Source organism: Myotis davidii, unplaced genomic scaffold (genome assembly GCF_000327345.1).
Source record: "Myotis davidii unplaced genomic scaffold, ASM32734v1 scaffold37, whole genome shotgun sequence".
NCBI lineage: Eukaryota > Metazoa > Chordata > Mammalia > Chiroptera > Vespertilionidae > Myotis > Myotis davidii.
In genome coordinates this window covers 4552391-4557029 of record NW_006289395.1, presented here as the reverse complement: position 1 = coordinate 4557029, position 4639 = coordinate 4552391, and positions in this window count along the sequence as shown.

Here is a 4639-nt window from a genome sequence, read left to right as displayed (position 1 = left end):
CACTGAAAAAGAAAACGGCTGAAAACCAGTAAGTTAAGTATCCGTTTCTCAAGAGCAGGGGGATAAAAGACATTACACCCAAGAAAGTAGGAATAAAAACTATGAGTAGAGGAAAAATTGATGAAATTGAAAAGAAATGGAAAATCAAATAAAGTTGAAAGATTTTTTTTAATTGATTTGAGAGGGAGAGACAGGGGTTTTTTAAATTGATTTGAGAAAGAGGAACACCGATTTGTTGTTCTACTTATTTATGCATTCATTGGTTGATTTTTTAAATATATCTTTGTCCACAATGGGGGCCATGCAGGAGTTAGCTGATCAATGATATTCTCTCACTATATATATATATCCTCATTTCACTAATCATCAAAAAATCTAAATATATCACAATGAGGAACCACAGCACACCATCAGAGTAGTGAAATTGAAAAAGGTTGGCATTGTGGAACAAATGGAACTTTCATAAACTGCTGGTATGGGTATAAATTTATGTGCTCACTAAGGAAAACTGTTATTGCATTATCTTCTAAACTTAAATACTTCCAAATCCTCTTATGCAACAATTCTACTCTTCGTATATCTGTACTTATGTGCAAAAAAAAAATAAAATTATAAAATGTTTCATAACAACACCATTAATAAGAGGAACTAAGAGGAAAAAGGTTCATGTATAGTAAAAGAAATAAATTGTACAACTGACAAATAGCATTGAAAATAAATGAACTACAAACATGTATAACAAAATAAATGACTTTTACAATATAATGTAGGTTAAAAAAAAAAGTAGATATTAAACGTATACTGTATAACTCCATTAATATAAAATTTAAACCCAGCTAAATCGAAGTGACAGAGTCAGGATAATTGTTGATTATCTTGGGAAAGGAAGCGGTCAGAGTGACTAGAAATGAAGTCCCCAGAGAGGGAGCATGGTCAGCTGACCGAGAAAGGCTGGCTCCTGCTGATGCTGTTGGAGCCCTTCGATCAAGCCCCCCTGAATCTGCTTTCCTCTCCCTGAACTTCTCAGTTCCACGAGACTTTAGTTTCAAATGCATTTCTGCCACACGCACCAGAGTCTTGACCTCTGGCTAGAAGCCACCTCCTACTGAAGACTGAAACCTGAAAAAAGGTGATTTCTCTCCATTTATCAAGGAAAGAAAAGATGAACTATACACATCACTGGCACCGAGGTGTTTTAAGCCCAGCTGAAGAGTGAAGGCCTACGCTTCTCCAGGCCTTGCTTTCCTTGCCTGTGAAAGCGGGAGATTAGAAGGGGAGGGTGTGGTGTAAGGGGACTGGGTTCAGTGTGGTTGCTGTGAGTTAACGCTTCTCCATCGACACTTCAGAACCTGTTCCATCGTATCCCCCTTCTCTTCCCTGGAATAACAAACTCAGGCAGAAACAATAACTTCTAGTCTCTTTCAGGTTTAGAGAACAGTCTCATCTGTAGACATTTAAAAGTCCAATCCAAACTAATAGCAACATGTCTGTCACGCAGCTACATCAAAGCATCTCCCCTGTGCAAGGGTGGAATTGTGTTTCCCAAGAAGATATATGGTGAAGCTCTAACCCTGATATCTCAGAATGTGACGTTACTTGGAAGTGAGGTTGTGTAGATGGAATCTGTTAAGATGAGGTCATGCTAGGGTAGCCCTTAACTCAACGTGCCTGCTGACCTTATAAGAAGACTATGTGAAGACACAGAGAGAACAGCGTGTGATGAGGAGGCAGGGTTGAAGGGATGGACCCAAGCCAAGGAATGCCAAGTATTGCTGGCAACACAGAAGCTAAGACAAAGGCACGGAACAGGTTCTCCCCGGGGCCTCAGAGAGTGTCCCTGCCGGCATCTTCAGTTCAGACTTCTGACCTCCAGAATGATGCGAGCATGAATTGTTGTTGTATTAAGCAGCCCGGGCTGTGGTACTTTCTTTGCGGTGATTATTAAGAAACTAATCACCTCCCCGCTGCTGAGGCCTATTCCAGGGTTCCTCAAACCAAGAGCATGGGAATGAAATTTGGAAATGAAAGTGGTGACCTTAAATGTCCCAGCTTTTGCCATGAGTCTTTTTGGAGTACACACATTTGTCCCGGATGTACTCCTGACTTCCTGCCCAAGCAGGCCCCGGTCACCCCACCAGGGAGATCAGGCGTTGCTGGTGACCTGGACCAGAATCTCGGTACCTGACAGACCTCAGTGGATGTCGGGTAAAGAGTGGTTGTGTAGGTTCTTCATTCTCTCAATGGCTCTTTGCTACTGATTGAGGTGAGTTCCATAGTATAGAGTCCAGAGGGTCATAAAAGAGACAAAGCAGGTGACTGCACTGCCTACAGAGCAAGAAATGAAAAACTCTTCATTCAACCCTCCGCTCTTCAATCTCTGGTCTGATTTGCCACCATCAGCCACTCCTCTAGATTAGCAAAATAGGTCCTGCTCAGCTGGTGCTGCTCAGTGATTGAGCATCGTCCCATGAAACAGCAGGTCACTGGTTCAATTCCCAGTCAGGGCACATGCCCAGGTTTGTGGGCTTAATCCCTAGTAGGGGCCCTGCAGGAGGCAGCCAATCGATGTTTCTCTCTCATCATTGTTTCTATCTCTCTATCCTTCTCCCTTCCTCTCATTCTAAAATCAATAAAAACATATTTTAACAAATATTTAAAAAAAAAAAAAAGCAGGCCTTGGTACAACAGGGAGGAAAGCATTTTATCAGGTGACCCAAGGGAGAGATCGGTCCGTTTTTTCCTTTCTGTTAGTGAGGTGGGACTCCTACAGGCAGCCTTGGCCAGGGGGCCACCAGGAAGGTGGCTGGTGGAGATGGGAGAGAGCACGGGAGCAGTGACGGCTTTGGGAGTGAAAAGCATGACTTTGCTAAAGGAATTTAAAGAATCAAATCCCGGCAGGGATCTTGCAGCAGATTAAGTAGGAGAACTTCACTTTTAGGTAGAAGCAATAAGTCCTGTTTTTCTGGAATTTGCCAAATAGGCTCAGGGTGGGGGCAAGGGGGCTTTACTTTAACTGCAAACACATTTCTCAAGCTCCTACGAAGCCCAAGAGACTATGAGGTTAGATACTAAAGGATGAGCAGACACAGCCCCTGCCCTGGGTGTGACCTCTGCATGTTGTAGGGGAGCATGAGTCAGTGCAAGGCAGAGGGAGAAAAGCAGCTCCCAGAGGCACAGGCAGCAGCAAACACTCCGGGAGCGCTCACCGAGCACCAGGCAAAGGCTTAAGCAGTTTATGTCTATTAATTACTTTTATGATCACCACAACCCTCTCATCCTATTATGATCCTCATTTTACCAGTGAGACCAGAGAGGTTAAGTTACCTGCCCAAGATGCACAGCCAGCAGAGATTTGCACATCTGTACTCTGTCTCTCGAGCCCACGTGCTATAAACACTGAGCCGAGTATTGCTTCTCTCTGGCGGGTGGAGTCAGGATCGCACCCACTGGCCGAGAACATCCTCTGAGAGGCACTTTGAGACTAAAGTAGGCAATACGGGTTCCCCAAATCATGGAAGAGAGAGTGCCTCCCCTCTACACCCGGGATTCTGAATGATCAGGTGGCATTCAAACACGGAGCCTGCCTTCGAGAAAACCCAGAGATAAACAATCCATTTCCAAAGGCCATTCTCTCTCCAAGACCACGAATCTATACAACCTAGAATGCAAAGCCATGGGGCGGGGAGGGAACCTGTGGTCCCTATTCCAGGACAAAGAGAGTGAGTCCCGGGGGTCACCGGCCGGTGGCTGGGGAACGCTGCTGTATGGATGGATCTGAAGAACAAACGTCTGAAACTCCCCACCCCACTATGATCTCAAGTATCAGGAGTGTCCTTTTCCGTTATCTCTGACCAGTTATTCCATGTTAACCTTCCCAGGTGAGTGTTATGCTGATAAACTTCTTATCTTAGAAGATGTTGTTGAGTGGGTGACATAAGCATGTAGCGTCACCTGATCTGAAAAGCGTGGGTCCGATCTGGGCACAAGAGGCATCGATTGGGGCGTTCTGCAGAGAGCTGGCTGGAGAGGGAGACACAGCGCCCGGGGGTGGGACTCCTCGGCGCCATTTCGTGTAAGAGCAGCTCGGGTGGAAGGGGGTACGGGAACGGCTAGTTCCTCGGTTCCCCTCCTGGATGGAGGGCCCAGCACCACCGCGGGGTTGACATTAGCTCCAGTTCTTTATTTAGCAGAACGAAAACGCCGCGAATACTCTGGCACCAGGAGGCATGAGTTGGCTCCTCCAAGCGGAGACCTCTGCTATTTAGGGACTCTACAAAACAGAAAAATGTGTATTACCAAATAACTATTTAGAGAAAATATTGAAAAAAGGGCTGGAGAGAACTGTTTGTTTTAGCAGGGTCTGTTTACAATGCATCGCTGCCGGACTGCGGGCCGTGTGCTAAGGCAACAAAAATGCATTTGCATTTTTTCAGGGTCAAAATAGCCATGTCCAGACGGCACACAGCAATCTCTCTTACAGATATTTTTCTTCTCTCTCTTTTTCTGGCATTTGATAGATTCTAGAAGTTCATCTAAGTTGACCTTTGGCTAAACTGCCATTATTGCTATGAAAATATATTCTCCCTCAAACCAGGCCTCTTTCTCACAAGCAGGCAGTTCTTCTCAGCCAGTGGCTCCC